Here is a 20,135-nt window from a genome sequence, read left to right on the forward strand (position 1 = left end):
CTGGTCCTACCATAGCTGACAGAGGAAGAGTCTACTGTGCATCTGGTCTGGTATCACAGAGCGATAAGGCTGCCAGTGGTGCTTCAGGAGCCTTCTGAGTACAGACACCCTAAGGATCTTTAGACAGTTACCCACTCTTGTGCTCTTAGTCAGCTGAGGGTCCACACAAACACTGGCTAGTGTTTTTAGAGCTTTGTCCAGAACTGTCCAATACTTTACTGGCTAGTGTTCTTAGAGCTCAGTTCAGCACTCAGCTTGCTGCTGCTGTAAAGAAGTCTTCATCTGCCTTCTGCAAGGAATTCAGCCAAGTTTCACTAGGAAAGGAAGTTAGAGTGCTCGGTGTGAACAGTTCAATTTTGAAGTATCCCACTACATCCCTTGGAAGTGGAAGTGAGTGTGCACCTGGCTATGGGGGGAAATACCTTGTGCCTGGCCGCGGGGCAAGAAGCAGGGAAGGCCTGAATAAATATACCAGCGGCTCCTGCAAGGGTAGTGCTACACACATAAATCTGACTATGGAACACTTGCAGTGGAGAGGGGAATCGCTTCAAGGGTACTTTTTGGGTCCTTCGGTTCAACTTTCAAGCAAGGAAGCCAACAGTTGAAGTGTATGTATTTTTCTCATGATAGGTGTTCTTTTAAGAGAATCAGATGACAAGCCTTTTTTTATTTAGATTTGGCCAGAGTAGGTTTTGCCTTTGCCCTCTGTATCCAAGATTTCCCTTCAATTCCTCCCTTGGAGACACAACAGGAAGTGAGTGGAAATTACAACAAACTGAATGGAAATTCCCTCTTAGACAGTTGATAGACATCCTCTACCACCTGTTAAAATGACAAATGTAAAATTTTGGATTTCCCATCACTATCTGTACCAGTGACAATAGTCACCAAAATAAATAGAGATGGTGAATCACAGACAGCACTCAAAAATCTAACAAAAAAAAAGTTCTAACCTTTCTACATTCTATCCAAAGGTGGCTGTAGATGAACTTTAATAATAAATTAAAAAATACATACCAAAAACATGTCCCTATTTCTTGGCTCTACATGTCCTTCCTGTTTTATGTTATATGGAAATACTGTAACTATTCTTAAACAGATCACATACTGTATAAGCCTTTACCAGTGTTGTTTTTTTATTGACTCTCCTCCATATATCTCAGTCCAACCACAGGTCTACATTACCAAGAAAACTTACAAATCTGAAACAGAGCTTATCTGTATGGTAACTGGCTTCTATCCAAAACCAATCATTGTAAGTTTGTGGAAGGATGACGAAAAGGAGGATGTGATGTCAACTGTTACTCTACCCAATGGAGACGGGACTTACCAGATAACAGTGTTGATCATTGTAAATTTTCAATCATGGCAAACTGTCTACTGCCAAGTGGAGCACAGTAGTTTGAAGGAACCGGTCATAGTACATCTGGGTACGTAATCCATTAAGTACTGGAATGTACTTATAGAAACAATGACATTGGCTAAGTATAGAAAGAATGTGAAGGTGTGAAAAATAACATCAATAACAAAAATCAAATCAATTTAGAAATATTCAAAAAGATTTATAAAAAGTCCATAAATAATAGTCCTTATAAGTTTCAACCACCGTGCTTTCTGAGAGAATGTGCTTAAATGATGACTTCCATTCATGCTCCACCACTAGTGTATACAGATTGGACCCTTACCAGCAATATATAATCTGTGCGCCTTTGATAACTTTGAACGGCTGTAGAGAAGAGCAGACTGCAGTTAACTTGTACAATGTATGTAGAAGCATTTGTTTCATCTGTGTATCACTTGAGGCCAGTCACTTCACTGGATATACGTAAGGGTTTACATCCACTTTAAGTGGACTTCATGTAATACAGTGGCGTACCAAGTGGGGGGCGGGGGGGGACACTGGGGGGTGTCAGGCCGGGGCCCCCCTCTGCAACTAAAGTGGTGACAGCGCCACGTGGCGGGTTTAGGCAGCGGCGCGGTGACAGGTAGGTTAGAGCAGGGAGAGAGGCGAGCTACAGTGGCGTTGCAAGGGGGTGGCGGGGTGACACCACTGCACCTGACCAACCATCCCCTTCTCTCGCGGCCAGGGGCTGTCTGAGCAGTCCTGGATGTCACACAGGCACAGTCAAGCAGTGTGAAGCCACCACCCCCTCCTCTCTGTTTATGTGTACACAGGGGGAGGGGACCTGCTGTGCATATGCCGGGCTGATCTGAGGTACTGAATGGGGGGTCTGCACTGAAGGGGGTTTGCACTGAATGGAGGGGTCTGCACTGAAAGAGGGGTTCTGTACTCAAGGGAGGGGGTCTGCACTGAAGGGGGGGTCTGCATTGAATGAAGGGGGGTCCGCACTGAATGGAGGGGGGGTCTGTGTAACATGCAGGGGGTCCAGAGCTGTGGGGGGCTGTATAATGTAAAGGGGTCCAGAGGTGCAGGGTGCTGTGTAATAAAAAGGGATCCAGATGTGCAGGGTGCTACGTAATGTAAAGGGGTCCAGAGGTGCAGGGTGGTGTGTAATGTAAAGGGGTCCGGAGATGCAGGGTGGTGTGTAATGTAAAGGGGTCCAGAGGTGCAGTTGTGGAGAGGGGGTACGCAGTAGTGACAAAGAGATATTGGGGGATGCAGAGGTATGCAGGGGGCACAGTGGGGTGTTTTAACATTTTAACGTGGGGGGGCATTACATTTGTCATTTTTTTATCTAATTTCATCACCTCTGCAGATAAGGAACATCACACCCCGATCGGACTGGTCATAGGAATAACAGTTGCTGTGGTGTGTGTGGTTGGACTGACATGCTTTTTGAAGTTGTATAAAAAGCACAGGTAAGAAATCATCATCAAGAGATATAAATGTATTATGGTACAAAACATCCCTTGAAATTAATTATTACCAAAAAAACACTAGAAGTTGATTTTAGTTATATACGCAAAAAAAAAAATTCTAAATGTAATTTTATGTGCAAATTACAATTTTAATGCATAATATTTTTTTTCTTTCCTTTTAATAAGAATATTTGTCTTTGTCTAAGTTGTTCTATTTCCTTCTTTATCTTCTATGTTGTTAGGCCGCTTTCACACTGATCGTGTGAAAGACCTTCCGTTTTTGCATAAAAAAAAAAAAAAAGCGGAAGAAAAACTCATGACCATTTAATCCTATGGAACTCTTCACATAGTTGTGGGTTCGTTGAATTTTTAGTTGAGTCCTGAAAGCTGCATTTTTGGTGTATGTTTGGTGAGGTAAAAAACAGCATCAAAACACACCTTTCAATTGAAATAAATGGAAAACCCATCATAAATATGGCAAAAACGCACCCGAGGTTGCATTTTTGGTGAGTTTTTTGAGTCACGCGTCCTTACTTCACAGTTGCGAAACGCGGCAAAAATGCACCAAAAATGCATATACCTTTTTACCATGTTTTTGCAATGGAGCAGTGTGAAAGTAGCCTTACTGAAGATGATGCACGAATGTTGCATTGCTTGCAAAAAAATCAGCAGGTACGGCAACAGAGATGATAGAAAATCAGTGAAAAGTTATGCAGTTGCAGAATAACTATTTTTTTTTAGTTTGGATAGAGTGGAGAGGGAATAGGACACCTGTTGCTGTCTGTATTTTTTAATGAAAGGCCATAGTTCTACTTTAAACTGGTTGTAAAGTCAGAAGATTTTTCATCTTAAAACGGAGTTCCACCCAAAAGTGAAACTTCCGCTTATTGTACTCCTCCCCCCCTCCGGTGCCACATTTGGCACCTTTTGGGGGGGAACAGCATACCTGTCTTTCACATGTTTGCTTTCCCCACTTCTGAGTGCCTCAGCCGTAGGAGCTGGGGCTCCCTCCTCCTTCCCCTGTCACCGGGCCAGTAGGAGAGAGGAGCGGAGCCTCGTGCATGCGCAGTACTGTTCCCGGCATGAAGCCGAAAGGCTACACTGCCAGGTTCCCTTATTCGCAATGGAGGCGGCATGCACCCGACAGCTGATGGAAACATCAGCTGTGGTGCCGACATCGCTGGACTCCAGGACAGGTAAGTGTCTGATTATTAAAAGTCAGCAGCTGCAGTATGTGCAGCTGCTGGCTTTTAATTTTTGCAGCGGTGGACGGATCTCCGTTTTAATGCATTCTATGCATAAAGATAAACAACCTTCTGTGTGCAGCAGCCCCCCTCAGCCCCCCTAATAATTACCTGAGGTCCCTTTATATCCAGCAATGTTGCAGGAAAATCTCAGCTGCCCAGGACTCTCCCTCCTCTTTGGCTGAGACAGAAGAGTGGGGCCATTGGCTGTTGCTGCTGTCAAAGTCAGTGAGCCAATAAGGAGAGAGATGGGGCGGGGCCAAACCGCAGCTCTGTGTCTGAATGGACACACAGAGGGGGCACTCAGCAGGAGGGAGGGGCCAGGAGCACCGAAGAAGGACCAGAGAAGAGGAGGATCTGGGCTGCTCTATGCAAAACCACTGCACAGAGGAGATAAGTATAACATATTTGTTATTTTTTTTAAATGAAAAAAAGTTAGACTTTAGTATAACTTTAAGTTGTAGGGAAATGCATATTTTGTGCATTTCATCATTAGCTTCCTCAGAAAAGCGTAGGGATAATTTGTATTGATTAATATGCTTGTGTGCCACATTGCAAAACTAGTGGGGGCCGCAGGGGGAGACTGATACGCGGGCAGCCAGAGTCTGGATTATTGTTGAATATATTTTTATTGTCATTTCCAAGTAAAAAAGGAGTATAAGAAATGTTAGATATCAGTGCAATATAAGCCAAAACAAAAGGAACATAGTTATGAGCGCTACCCCCACAGGAGCCGCTGGTCAGCAACTTTGTTTTTTTTTGTTTTATTAGGAGTATTAAATGGGGATGGGGCCCACTTGACTTGAATGTCTTCAGGGACACTTCTCCTACAGTATATACAGCTATATACACTCCTCTACCTCCAGCACATATCTTACTTGCAGAACACTCAGGCCAAGCTGGCACACTGTTAGGTGATCTGACAAAAAGGCTCAGTCAGATAAAGCAAAGGCCCTTTATAGGCAGGGACCTCGGGCCCCTTTGGTTGTGTAGCAAAGTCCCAGTGCCCTGCTGTCCTCCTGTGGCTACCTATCCCAGCACCACCTCTTCAGTCACTGCCAGCTCACCTTGCTGCAGCTGTCCCTTTAACTAGCCCTCCCGGCTAATCTTCCACAGTCCTCCCAGAGTGACACTGCAACCATCACAGACTGCACTCCCCAGTTCTCTCAGGCTGCCTCTCAGTCCTCCCCGGCCATCTAAAACACCAGCCACCTGGCTGTCTTTTCCCTGGAGATCTCCTGGATGTGCTCACTGGCTCCTGCTGTCCTCACATCTGCTCCCATGCCACTGGACAGGATTCCTCCTTGTGTTATCAGAGGATCCCTTTTGCACCCAAGCCCCAGGCCCGAGGTTACCCCCTTACTCTAGGGGGCCACTGACAGCCTCCTCAGCACTCCATCTCCAGCTTCCATCCAAACTCTCCTGCCCTGCTGGGCTGACCCTGAAAAATTGAGGTGGTCTGCCCCCTGCCAACCCATCTGTTGGAGACTGGTCAGGGCCCTCCATGAATCCCTCAGGCAGCTCCTCCTAACCTCCCTCCTATTCCTCTGGAAACTTCTTGACATGCTACCTGATGAGTCATTCCCGCCTTCCTTACTCAAACCCTGACCCAAAATAAACCCAGGCTTGGCTGCCAGCCAAGCCAAAACATTTTAACCACACTAGCAAAAACCTAACACTTCTAGCACTCTACACTAGAGGGTGCTACAGTTATAAAAAGTAGAAAAAACATACCCAGCTTAACCATGTCACATTAATGAGATTTTGAAGGCATCGAAACTGAGAACTATCATTAATGACCTCCAATATGGGAGAACATTGTGATGAAAGCAGCACCAGAAAATAAACTCTTGGGAGAAAGAACAGTGGAAAAAAAATATAGAATACCTAGATATTATTATTTATTATACAGGATTCATATAGTGCCAACAGTTTGTTTTCTTGCGCTTTACAACATGAGGCCAGACAGTACAGTTACAATACATTTCAATACAGGAAGAATCTGAGAGGGCCCTGCTTGTTAGAGCTTACAATCTAGGAGCGATACGTGTAAAGAAAGAGGTAAAGATATATAATAATACATTTATATACATTTTATACTCTAGTCCTCACTGATGTAACTAAATCACACATAATAAAATAAATAAAAATAAATAGAACAAGCGTAGTCAACATCACAGAGATGCTCTCCTGCATTCCTGTTAAAAAGACTTGCTTGGCTGACATCCCTTCTGGCTCTAGATCCTGCTTGCTGTTTTACTACGCTCATCTTCGGCTCCCTGACATTTGGCTAGTCTGACTATCCATTGCGGTTCCTGAACTCTGGCTATGTTTTGACTACGTTTGTTCTATTTATTTTTATTATTAAACAAGTGTGATTTAACTGTACTTCTGTCTCGGTCTGATATAATGGTTTCTGACAAAGAGGATGGAATTAGAAATAGACTTGGGAATTTAACTTTAATAAATCACCGGAACCAGATGGCTTGCAACTAAGGGTGTTTAGGGAACTCAGTCATGTAATTGCCAGACCATTGTCCCTAATTTTTACTGACAGTCTGCTGACTGGAATAGTACCAGCTGATTGGAGAAAAGCCAATGTAGCACCAATATTTAAAAAAGGGCCAAAATACATCCCTGGGAATTACAGACCAGTTAGCCTAACATCAATAGTATGCAAGCTCTTGGAGGGGGTGGTAAGGGACTCTATACAAGATTTTAGTAATGAAAACAGTATCATTAGCAGTAATCAGCATGGATTAATGAAGAATCGTTCTTGCCAAACCAATCTATTAACCTTCTATGAGGAGGTGAGCTGCCATCTAGATAAAGGAAGGCCCGTAGACGTGGTGTATCTGGATTTTGCAAAAGCATTTGACACAGTTCCCCATAAACGTTTACTGTACAAAGTAAGGTCCGTTGGCATGGACCATAGAGTGAGTACATGGATTGAAAACTGGCTACAAGGGCAAGTTTAGAGGGTGGTGATAAATGGGGAATACTCGAAATGGTCAGGGGTGGGAAGTGGGGTTCCCCAGGGTTCTGTGCTGGAACCAATTCTGTTTAATTTGCTCATAAACAACCTGGAGGATGGGGTATACAGTTCAATCTCTGTATTTGCGGACAACACTAAGCTAAGCAGGGAAATAACTTCTCCGCAGGATGTGGAAACCTTGCAAGAAGATCTGAACAAATTGATGAGGTGGGGAACTACATGGCAAATCAGGTTTAACGTAGAAAAATGTAAAAAAATGCATTTGGGTGGCAAAAATATGAATGTAATCTACTCACTAGGGGGAGAACCTCTGCTGGAATCTAGGATGGAAAAGAACCTGGGGGTCCTAGTAGATGATAGGCTCAGCAATGCCATGCAATGCCAAGCTGCTGCTACCAAAGCAAACAGAATATTGGCATGCATTAAAAAGGGGATCAACTCCAGAGATAAAATGATAATTCTCCCACTCTACAAGACTTTGGTCTGGCCTCACCTGGAGTATGCTGTTCACTTCTGGGCCACCAGTCCTCAGGAAGGATGTACTGGAAATGGAGCGAGTACAAAGAAGGGCAACAAAGCTAATAAAGGGACTGGAGGATATTAGTTATGAAGAAAGGTTGTGAGCACTGAACTTATTCTCTCTGGAGAAGAGATGTTTGAGAGGGGATATGATTTCAATTTACAAATACTGTACTGGTGACCCCACAATAAGGATAAAACGTTTTTGCGGAAAGGAGTTTAATAAGACACGTGGCCACTCATTAAAATTTGAAGAAAAGAGGTTTAACCTTAAACTGCGTAGAGGGTTCTTTACTGTAAGAGCGGCAAGGATGTAGAATTCCCTTCCACAGGCGGTGGTTTCAGCGGGGGGCATCGATAGTTTCAAAAAATGATTAGACAAGCACCTGAACAACAGCAAAATACAGGGATATACAATGTAATACTGACATATAATCACACACATAGGTTGGACTTGATGGACTTGTGTCTTTTTTTCAACCTCACCTACTATGTAACTATGTTTGGAACACTGATTAGAAGTGATGAAGCTACTTGAATGAGTGGCAAAATGTCTTCGACATAACTGAACATGTCTAGCTAAATGTGATTAACTGGTAATAGCTGGTGGTCCTTTTAGTTGTTTTGTGTACAGTGGGAAGAAAAATATTGCAAGGAGCATGGCTATTAGCATCGTCACTGCTGATTTACAAGGCTGCAGGTTGTCAATCAGCACTTGGTCACACCTAGTCAGACCCACTGCTTTCTGTATTGACTGCACTGCCCCTGTTACTTAACCACTTCAGCTCCGGGAAGGTTCACCCCCCTTCCTGACCAGGCCATTTTTTGCGATACGACATTGCTTTACTTTAACTGACATTTGCGCAGTCTTGCGACGCTGTACCCAAATAGAATGTATGTCCCTTTTCTCCCACAAATAAAGCCTTCTTTTGGTGGTATTTGATCACCTCTGCAGTTTTTATTTTTTGCGCTATAAATAAAGACCGACAATTTTGAAACAAAAACAATATTTTTTACTTTCTGCTATAAAACATTCCCAATGAAATTTAAAAAAAAAAATCTAATTTCTTTATCAATTTAGGCCAATATGTATTCTGCTACATGTTTTTGGTAATACAAATTCCAATAAGCGTATATTGATTGGTTTGCGCAAAAGTTATGGCGTCTACAAACTATGGGATATTTTTATGGAATTTTCAATTACAATTATTTATTTTTACTAGTAATGGTGATGATTAGTGACTTATAGCAGGACTATGACATTGTGGCGGACAAATTGGACACTTATGCTACGTACACACGCTGAAACGGACTTGCCTACACACGATCCCACCAAAGTCCGATCGTTTAGAACGTGATGACGTACGACGGGACTATAAAAAGGAAGTTCAATAGCCAGTAGCCAATAGCTGCCCTTGCGTTGTTTTTGGTCCGTCGGACTAGCATACAGACGAACGGTTTTCTCGATAGGGATTGAGTCCGTCGGAAAGATTTGAAACATGTTCTATTTCTAGGTCCGTCAGAATTTTCGAAAGAGAAGGTCCGATGAAGCCCACACACGATCGGAATGTCCGACGGAATGATTCCGTCGGACCTTTTCTGCCAGAAAGTCTGGTTGTGTGTACGCGGCATAAGTGACACTTTTTGGGGACCAGTGACACCAATACAGTGATCAGTGCTAAAAAAAATATGCACTGTCACTGTACTAATGACACTGGCAGGGAAGGGGTTAACATCAGGGGCGATCAAAGGGTCATCAGGGGCTATTAAATGTGTCCCTAGGGAGTGCTTGTACTGTGTGTGTGTGTGGGGGGGTGCACTTGTACTGTGAGACTGTGAGAAAGCAGAGATCCGTGTTCCTGCTTAGCAGAAACACACGATCTCCATCTTCCCTTGTCACAGAACGGCAATCTGCCTTGTTTAAATCAGCAGACCACCTTTCTGCCTCTGTCAGGAACGATCGGTGGGTCCCGGACGGACATCGGGTCCGCCAGACCCGCTGATTGGGTCCAGCTGTGTCCAATCAAAACCTGGAACTAAAAATGACGTACAGGTACGTGATTCTGCCTGTAGGAGCTGCCACTCCACAGTACATGAACAGTGGTTAAACTCCCACTGTGAGTTGCAGTGCCTGGGAGGGAGAGCATGTGATACTCAAATAAAGGATGATTTGAATTTACTCAGGGAAGGTAAAGTATATTTTTTGTTTACCTTACGGGGCTTGAACATCATATAGTAACTGAATTTGGTACCTGTTTAAACTGTCGTATAGGAGTCTTTAGTTGTAACATAAGGGGAAGTCACATTTTTTGCAGGATAGTGAAGTGCACAACGTGGGCAGAGAAGACAACTGGTTTTCAAGATGTGTTAAAGAGGACATTTACATCCAACTGGAACAACCTTCCCTAAAGAGGGGTGGGGGCACTCTACACCACTTATCACCCACATTCTGTATCATCTCTCCCCTGGCATTTTGACAACAGTTCACACCTTCAGCCATGCAGCTTCAACTTTGTGGTACCAACTTTCACACATACAATAATTTTCTTAAATAATCAGCATCTGCTTGATGCAGATCAAGCACCCCCAACAGGCCATGTTGTGAGAATTTCTCTTAGATAAAAACTAACGTACCTGTACGTTGCCCTTTAAGAGACGGCCTGTGCGCACCCGCGGCAAGCTCCATGAGTCAGATCGTGGGTTCCACGGACTCGATGTCCGCGGGGATACCCGTGATCATCTCACGGAGAGGAAGAACAGGGAGATGCTAATGTACACAAGCATCTCCCCGTTCTGCCTAGTGACAGTGTCACTGATCATAGCTCCCTGTGTTCGGGAGTGGTGATCAGTGATGTGCCACATGTAGCCATGCCCCCCCACAGTTAGAATCACTCCCCAGGACACACTCAACCCCTTAACTGCCCCCTAGTGGTTAGACCCTTCACTGCCAGTGTAATTTACACAGGAATCAGTGCATTTGTATAGCACTGATTGCTGTATAAATGACAATGGTCCCAAAAATGTGTACAAAATGTCCGATGTGTCTGCCATAATGTCGCAGTTATGATAAAAATTGCTGATCGCCGCCATTACTAGTAAAAAAAAAAATTATTAATAAAAATGCCATAAAACTATCCCCTATTTTGTAAACGCTATAACTTTTGCGCAAACCAATCAATAAACGCTTTTTTTTACCAAAAATATGTAGAAGAATATGGGGGAGATTTAGTAAAACTGCAGTGTGCAAAATCTGGTGCAGCACTACAAAGAAACCAATCAACTTCCAGGTTTTATCGTCAAAGCTTAATTGAAGAAGCTGAACTTAGAAGCTGATTGGCTACCATGCACAGCTGCACCAGATTCTGAGTGCTCCATCTTTAGTAAATAAACCCCTATGTATCAGCCTAAACTGAGGAAAAAAAATGTTTTTTGTTGTCGCTCTTTTTTTGTTTAAAGCGCAAAAAATAAAAACCGCAGGGGTGATCAAATACCACCAAAAGAAAGATCTCTTTGTGGGAAAAAAAGGACGTCAATTTTTTTGGGAGCCACGTCGCACGACGCGCAATTGTCAGTTAAAGCGACGCAGTGCCGAATCGCAAAAAGTGCTCTGGTCTTTGGCCAGCAAAATGGTCCGGGGCTTAAGTGGTTAAAGCACCTGTGCAAGATCGCGGAAAAACCTGAAAACATGGCCTGTTGGCTGAGAACCACTGCAATCCATGACACTGTAATGCTTGGATTAAGGTAACTGAGCATTAATAGAAATGCTAGGGTATGTTCCTGACACTCATTTGAACTGAAGAAAATGAGACTATTTACAGACAACCTATTTACTTGTTCACTAAGCAAGCCAGGTTGATTGCAAATATTATTATTATTATTATTATTATACAGGATTTATATAGCGCCAACAGTTTGCGCAGCGCTTTACAACATGGGGCAGACAGTACACTTACAATACAAATCAATACAGGAGGGATCAGAGGGCCCTGCTCGTTAGAGCTTACAATCTAGAAGGGAGGGTCAAGTGGAGACAAAAGGTAATAACTGTAGGGGATGAGCTGATGGGAAAAAAAAAAAAAAAAAGTACAGTTGTTAGGTGTGGGTAGGATAGGCTTCTCTGAAGAGAAGGGTTTTCAGGGATCTTCTGAAAGCTAATAAAGTAGGAGATAGGCGGACAGATTGGGGTAAGGCAGGGGTGTCCAATCTTTTTTCCAAGAGGGCCAGATTTGATGAATAGAACATGCTTGAGGGCCGACCATTTTGCCTGACATTCTTAAACCATTAAAATTTGGTCTAAGTGTGTCCATCCGAGCACTAATACACGGCCCAACAAGAATTCTCTTGCCTTTGTGCTGTGTGTGGTGAATAGATGAGCTTGGGCGTGTTATTTGGATATACCGGATTTAATCTGCTTATAACATGCACCTTCACTTTAAAAATGAAGTTTCAGGAAAAAAAATCTTAAATTTTAAATAAAGAACTGTGAAGCAAAATAAGGGTCAGTGCTCATCAATGCAGCCTAATCAGTGCCCATCTGCGGCCCCCACTCCATTGCCATGAATGTGGCCCCCACTGTATTGACATGAATGCAGCCCCCACCGTATTGACATGAATGCAGCCCCCACCGTATTGACATGAATGCAGCCCCCACCGTATTGACATGAATGCAGCCCCCACCGTATTGACATGAATGCAGCCCCCACCGTATTGACATGAATGCAGCCCCCACCACATTAACATGAATGCAGCCCCCACCGTATTGACATGAATGCAGCCCCCACCGTATTGACATGAATGCAGCCCCCACCGTATTGACATGAATGCAGCCCCCACCGTATTGACATGAATGCAGCCCCCACCGTATTGACATGAATGCAGCCCCCACCACATTCACATGAATGCAGCCCCCACCACATTCACATGAATGCAGCCCCCACCGTATTGACATGAATGCAGCCCCCACCGTATTGACATGAATGCAGCCCCCACCGTATTGACATGAATGCAGCCCCCACCGTATTGACATGAATGCAGCCCCCACCGTATTGACATGAATGCAGCCCCCACCGTATTGACATGAATGCAGCCCCCACCGTATTGACATGAATGCAGCCCCCACCACATTGACATGAATGCAGCCCCCACCGTATTGACATGAATGCAGCCCCCACCGTATTGACATGAATGCAGCCCCCACCGTATTGACATGAATGCAGCCCCCACCGTATTGACATGAATGCAGCCCCCACTGTATTGACATGAATGCAGCCCCCACCACATTCACATGAATGCAGCCCCCACCGTATTGACATGAATGCAGCCCCCACCGTATTGACATGAATGCAGCCCCCACCACATTCACATGAATGCAGCCCCCACCGTATTGACATGAATGCAGCCCCCACCGTATTGACATGAATGCAGCCCCCACCGTATTGACATGAATGCAGCCCCCACCGTATTGACATGAATGCAGCCCCCACCGTATTGACATGAATGCAGCCCCCACCGTATTGACATGAATGCAGCCCCCACCGTATTGACATGAATGCAGCCCCCACCACATTGACATGAATGCAGCCCCCACCGTATTGACATGAATGCAGCCCCCACCGTATTGACATGAATGCAGCCCCCACCGTATTGACATGAATGCAGCCCCCACCGTATTGACATGAATGCAGCCCCCACCGTATTGACATGAATGCAGCCCCCACCGTATTGACATGAATGCAGCCCCCACCGTATTGACATGAATGCAGCCCCCACCGTATTGACATGAATGCAGCCCCCACCGTATTGACATGAATGCAGCCCCCACCACATTCACATGAATGCAGCCCCCACCGTATTGACATGAATGCAGCCCCCACCGTATTGACATGAATGCAGCCCCCACCACATTCACATGAATGCAGCCCCCACCGTATTGACATGAATGCAGCCCCCACCGTATTGACATGAATGCAGCCCCCACCGTATTGACATGAATGCAGCCCCCACCGTATTGACATGAATGCAGCCCCCACCGTATTGACATGAATGCAGCCCCCACCACATTCACATGAATGCAGCCCCCACATTGACATGAATGCAGCCCCCACCACACTGACATAAATACGGCAGCCCCCACCACATTGACATGAATGCAGACTCACCATTGCTGTCAGTGCAGCCTGATTCATGTCCATCTGCAGCCTTGGAGGAGACAGGGAGGGGGCGGGACGAGCGCCAACAGATATACAGGAGAAATTCCTGTTTACACGGCGGCCTCTTTAATTGAAAGTCCCGCCTCCTATGATGGACAAAACAATTGTCCAATGGCAGCGCAGGAGACGGGACTTCCTTTTACACAGGACGCCGTGTAAACAGGAAATTCTCCTGTATCCTGTACGGCGCTTGTCCCGCCCCCTCCAAGGCAGCCAGCATATCTATCTTTTATGGCCCCCGGCGCTCGGGGATTCGTTGGGGGCCACAAAAGATATATATGTCAAAATTACCAGGCGGGCCGTCCGAAACCGGACCGCGGGCCGCGATTGGCCCGCGGGCCGGACTTTGGACATGCCTGGGGTAAGGAGTTCCATAGGATTGGAGAGGCTTTGGAAAAGGCCTGGAGGCGAGCATGGGAGGAGGTGACAAGGGAGCTAGAGAGCAGGAGGTCTTGAGAGGAACGAAGAGAGTGAGTAGGTTGGTATTTAGAGACTAAGCAAGTGATGTAGCTGGGGGCGAAATTGTGGATGGCTTTGTACGTAATTGTTAGAATTTTGAATTTAATTCGTTGGCCGAGCGGAAGCCAGTGGAGAGATTGACATAGAGGAGTGGCAGACACAGAGCGACTGGTAAGGTGGATGGGTCTGGCAGCGGCATTCATAATGGTTTGAAGAGGTGATAAACTATGTAGAGGTAAGCCAATGAGAAGGGAGTTGCAGTAGTCAAGGCGAGAGATGACCAGCGAGTGAATTAAGAGCTTTGTTGTGTCATTGGTTAGAAAGGGGCGTATTTTGGAGATGTTGCGGAGGTTGAGGCGGCAGGATTTGGACAGTGATTGGATGTGTTGTTTGAAGGAGAGTTCAGAGTCTAGGACTACACCTAGAACCTTGGCATGTGGGGATGGGCTTATAGTTGTGCCATCGATTTTGACAGAGAGATCAGGGGAAGAGGCATAGGGGGGAGGGAAAATTAGAAGTTTGGTTTTGGCTAGATTGAGTTTAAGGAAGTGGTGAGACATCCAGACTGATATATCTGAGAGTAAATTACTGATATGTGAGGAGACAGAGGGAGTGAGTTGAGGGGTAGAGAAATAGATTTGGGTGTCATCAGCGTAGAGGTGGTATTGGAAGCCATGGGAGGCTATCAGTTGACCCAGGGAGGCAGTGTAGATTGAAAATAGTAGAGGTCCAAGAACAGAACCCTGAGGGACCCCAACAGAGAAAGGAAGAGGAGAGGAGGAAGTAGAGTTATAAGAAACGCTAAAGGTGCGGTTGGATAAGTAGGAAGAGAACCAGCGAAGTGTACAGTCATGGAGACCAAAGGCGTGTAGTTTTTTGAGGAGGAGGGGGTGGTCAACCATATCAAAGGCAGCAGAGAGGTCCAGGAGTAGGAGTACAGAATAGTGTCGATTGGTTTTGGCTGTTAGTAGATCGTTTGTTAGTTTTAGGAGAGCAATTTCTGTGGAGTGTTGAGGACGAAATCCAGACTGAAGGGGATCGAGAAGGCCATTATCAGCGAGGTGGACGCTCAGTCGGTTGTAGACCAGACGTTCGAGGAGTTTGGATAAGAAGGGGAGCAAGGAGATGGGGCGTAGGTTGTTAAGATTGGATGGGTCCAGTGAGGGCTTTTTAAGTATGGGTCTAACAAGTGCATGTTTTAGAGAGTTAGGGAAGATGCCAGAAGAGAGGGAGAGATTGAAGATGTGGGTTAGAGAGTGTAGTATAGGGCCAGAGGGTGAACGTAGCATTTGTGAGGGAACAGGATCCAGAGGGCAGGTGGTAAGGTGGTAGTTTAGCAACTTCGTCTGTAGTGGTGGGGTTGAAAGAGGGAAATAATGATTGTGCCTGTGGGCATGAAGTGTAAAGCGTGGAGGGTGTCGGCACAGTAGAGATCTCAGCGCGAATAGTATCAATCTTCTGTTTGAAGTGATTGGCGATCTCCTGTGCAGTGAGTGAGTTGGCGGGTGGAGGCGGTGGAGGACGAAGTAGAGAGTTGAAGGTGGAGAAGAGTTGACGGGGACAGGATGATAAGTTGCTAATGAGAGTGGTAAAATAGGTCTGCTTGGCAGAGAGGAGGCTGGAGTTGTATTTTTGGAGGGCAGATTTATATTGGTAGAAATCTTTCTGGGACTTAGTCTTACGCCACAGGCGCTCCAGAGCACGACTATGTTTTTTAAGACTTCTAGTATCATCTGTTTGCCAAGGTTGAAGGGGTCTGGGCTTGATTCTGTGTGTAGTGAGGGGGGCAAGTGAGTTCAGTGAGGCTAGAAGTGAAGCGTTGTACACAGAAGTGGCTAGGTTGGTGCAGGATAGGGGAGAGATTTTGTCGTAGAGGTTGTTGATGGCAGAGTAGAGAAGAGAAGGGTTGAGATGACGTAGGTTTCTGCGGGTAACTTTAAGGTGGTTGGAGGGAGAGGAGGTGAAGGAGAGGGAGAGAGTGAAACTAATAAGGTGGTGATCAGAGAGAGGGGATGGATAGTTAGAGAGGTTGCATGGAGTGCAAAGGCGAGAGAACACGAGGTCAAGGATATTGCCTTCTGAGTGAGTTGGAGCATGTATCCACTGCTTCAGGTCAAAGGAGGATGTTAGGCTGAGAAGTTTGGAAGTGGAAGGAGTGTTAGTATTAATAGGGATGTTGAAGTCCCCGAGAATGATAGTGGGGATTTCAGAAGAAAGAAAGTAGGGTAGCCAGGCAGAGAAGTCTTCAAGAAAGGTTGATACTGGTCCAGGGGGCCTGTAGATCACAGCTATCCTTAGAGAAATTGGAGAGAAAAGGCGAATACAGTGTGCTTCGAAAGAGGAGAGTGACAGAGAGGGAGATGGCTGAAGTACCTGAAAGGTGCTATGTGGGGCTAGCAGTATTCCGACACCTCCTCCTTTACGTCCGCAGGATCTAGGGGAGTGAGTCCAGAGAAGACCACCATGGGATAGGGCAGCAGAAGATGCAGTGTCGGATTCGTGGAGCCAGGTTTCGGTAATGGCGAGTAGGTTAAATGAGTTGGCAATAAAGAGGTCATGGAGAGAGGTGAGCTTGTTGCAGACAGAGCGCGAGTTCCAAAGGGCACAGGAGAAAGGGAGTCTGGATTTGGGAAGAATAGAAATGGGAATTAAATTGTGTTGATTGCGGTGGCTGCTGCCAGGGGGTGCAGGGTGATGGGCGCATGGGGTACAGTTAAATGATGGAGGCCCAGGGTTTGGGGATATATCTCCAGAGGTTAGGAGAAGCAAGAGGGTGAGGGAGGTAATATGGGAGTGGGATTTATATGAAGTGACATGCCCCAGGGTCTTGGAGATTTTTAGTGTATGTGGATTTAGAATTAGCAGGAGTTGGTGGGTGCAGTAATAAGGACAGGACAGGAGTGAGGGTGATATATATATGCTGTGGGGGGGAGAAGAGGGGTGAAGGAGAGATAGTTTAAGGATGGAGGACAGAGTTGTCATAAGCAGTGGTAGAGAAAGCATGTTCCAAGGAAAAAGAGCTAAAGGAGTAAACAAGTTCACCTGATGTCTGTGTGCTGGTTTTCAAACTGTTTATCTTGTGTCCTTTCGCTTTGTGCCTTCGCTGAAGTGCAGAGTCAGAAGTGCATTATATGAGCCCAGCACAGCGAATCTCAGCTTCTCATCTGGCAGAGTGAAACAGAGAAGATTTCAACATATTTAGTCATCATTACGCATACCATTTTGCAATCAATGAGGAGATCGCCAATGTGCAAAAACCTCCTCCATGCAACACCCCATGTCCACAGATACAATCATTACTTCCCTCATTCAACCCTGCTACTATTACTGAGGTTGCTTAACTTTTATCTAACACTCATCTAACCACCTGCCCCCTGGATCCTGTTCCCTCGCAAATGCTACGCTCACCCTCTGACTCGATTCTACAATCTCTAACTCACATTTTCAACCTCTCCCTCTCTTGTGGCATCTTCCCAAACTCTCTAAAACATGCGCTAGTCACCCCCATACTTAAAAAGCCCTCACTGGACCCCACCAATCTCAACAACTTACATCCCATCTCCTTACTTTCCTTCTCCTCCAAACTTCTTGAAAGACTGGTCTACAACCGACTAAGCGACCATCTGACCATGAATAAACTTCTTGATCCCCTTCAGTCCGGTTTTCGCCCTCAACACTGCACGGAAACTGCTCTCCTTAAACTCTCAAATGACCTACTAATGGCTAAGACCAGTGGACACTATTCTTTACTACTTCTCCTGGATCTCTATGCTGCCTTTGACACAGTGGACCACCCCCTCCTCCTCAAAAAACTCCACTCCTTTGGTCTCCGTGACTGTACTCTTCGCTGGTTCTCATCCTACCTATCCCACCGCTCCTTCAGTGTCACTTACAACTCTACTTCCTCCTTTCCTCTTTCTTTCTCCGTTGGGGTCCCCCAAGGTTCTGTTCTTGGACCTCTCCTTTTCTCATACTACACCACCTCCTTGGGTCAGTTGATTGCCTTCCACGGCTTTAAATATCATCTCTACGCTGATGACACCCAAATCTATCTCTCCACCCCCCAGCTCTCTCCATCTGTCTCCTCACGCATTACCAACCTACTAGCAGACATAGCCTGGATGTCACATCACTTCCTCAAACTCAACCTATCCAAAACCGAGCTCATGATATTTCCTCCCTCAGGTGCCACTTCCCCTGATTTCTCTGTCAACATCAACAGCTCAACTATCAACCCATCTCCCCACGCCAAGGTCCTAGGTGTAATCCTGGACTCTGAACTAACCTTTCGACCTCACATTCTATCACTATCCAAAACTTGCCACCTCAATCTCCGCAATATCTCCAAGATACGCCCCTTCCTAACCAATGTCACCACAAATATCACCAGAAAGCTTCTAATCCACTCCCTGGTCATCTCCCGCCTTGACTACTGCAACTCCCTTCTCATTGGTTTACCTCTAAATAGGCTATCCCCACTTCAGTCCATCATGAACGCTGCTGCCAGGCTCATCCACTTCACAAACCGCTCAGCGTCTGCTACACCCCTCTGCCAATCCCTCCATTGGCTGCCACTCAGTCACCGAATTAAATTCATAATACTAACTATAACTTACAAAGCCATCCACAACCTGGCCCCCAGCTACATCTCTAACCTAGTCACAAAATACCAACCTAATCGTTCTCTTCACTCCTCCCAAGACCTCCTGCTCTCAAACTCCCTTGTCACCTCATCCCATGCTCGCCTTCAGGACTTGTCCAGAGCCTCCCCCATCCTCTGGAATGCTCTACCCCAATCCGTCCGATTTTCTCCTACTTTATCCACTTTCAGACGATCCCTGAAAACTCATCTCTTCAGAGAAGCCTATCTGGCCCCCACTTAACAACTGTGCATTTATCTTCTCAATCAGCACATCACCCACAGTTATTACCTCTTGTATCTCTTGACCTTCCCTCTTAGATTGTAAGCTCTAAGGAGCAGGGCCCTCTGATTCCTACTGTATTAAAGTGTATTGTATTTGTACTGTCTACCCTCAAGTTGTAAAGCGCTATGTAAACTGTTGGCGCTATATAAATCCTGTATAATAATAATAATACCATTTTGCAATCAGTTTACAGAAAAGTGGATCCAGTATTTGCTTTTTAGCGTTACTTGAGCACCACTGTGATGTGTTTGTTTTGTTTTATAAAGATTCCTTTAACTGCAAAAATTACAGGTACTAACCAAGGTTGTTTTTAAAATTAAACAGAAGATATACATCCATCATTGGACTAACTATGGATCGACTCTCCAGGAGAAGAGATGAGAACTATCAGTGAACTGTTACCGAAAAACAGACAAGAATACTACATAATTTCATCACAACTTATACCTCTACCAAGTGTTAATTAATGAAATAAGCATTGAATGAAAATACAATCAGTATCAAATACAAAACCAGTCTTGGGGATGTTGTTTTTATTTTTTGCAGAACTTGGATAAGAATGAAGGTAGTGGTGGGGTACTCCATGAATGAGAACTATGTACATTGAGGACTTAATTTTCCGTTCTGCTTTAGGTAGTAGTAGTAGTAGTAGAACAAGTAGAGCAAAGTTAGTGGACAATATCTGGACAGAACTCCTCAGGACATCAGTTGGTGTCCCCTTTAACAGACCCACAGCTTACTAGCACTAGGCACCAGAGGGGTACCTACAGCACAAGGTCCCCAACATCCAGTAATATTGGTACTCATAAGGCCCAAGGACAGATGGATGCCTCCTTTCAAATTATCTAAGTGATGCCCCCCAGTGATACCAGACAGATGTATGACAGACAGCTCCCCTCAGTCAGCTTCTTCTAAGCACCTGGGTCTCTGCATTCCTCCCTCTGGTCAGCTACCTGAGACCTCC

General features: G+C 45.4%; 1 long non-coding RNA gene across 1 annotated transcript; it reads left to right on the plus strand.

The window, feature by feature from the left end:
• The first annotated feature begins 1,169 nt into the window (after positions 1-1,169).
• LOC141107152 (uncharacterized) lies at positions 1,170-19,661 on the plus strand. The gene is made up of 3 exons (XR_012235799.1): positions 1,170-1,430; positions 2,718-2,820; positions 19,496-19,661. It is a non-coding gene; the product is annotated as an uncharacterized lncRNA (long non-coding RNA).
• The last annotated feature ends 474 nt before the right edge of the window (positions 19,662-20,135 follow it).

The sequence above is a fragment of the Aquarana catesbeiana genome, linkage group LG09 (genome assembly GCF_042186555.1).
Source record: "Aquarana catesbeiana isolate 2022-GZ linkage group LG09, ASM4218655v1, whole genome shotgun sequence".
NCBI lineage: Eukaryota > Metazoa > Chordata > Amphibia > Anura > Ranidae > Aquarana > Aquarana catesbeiana.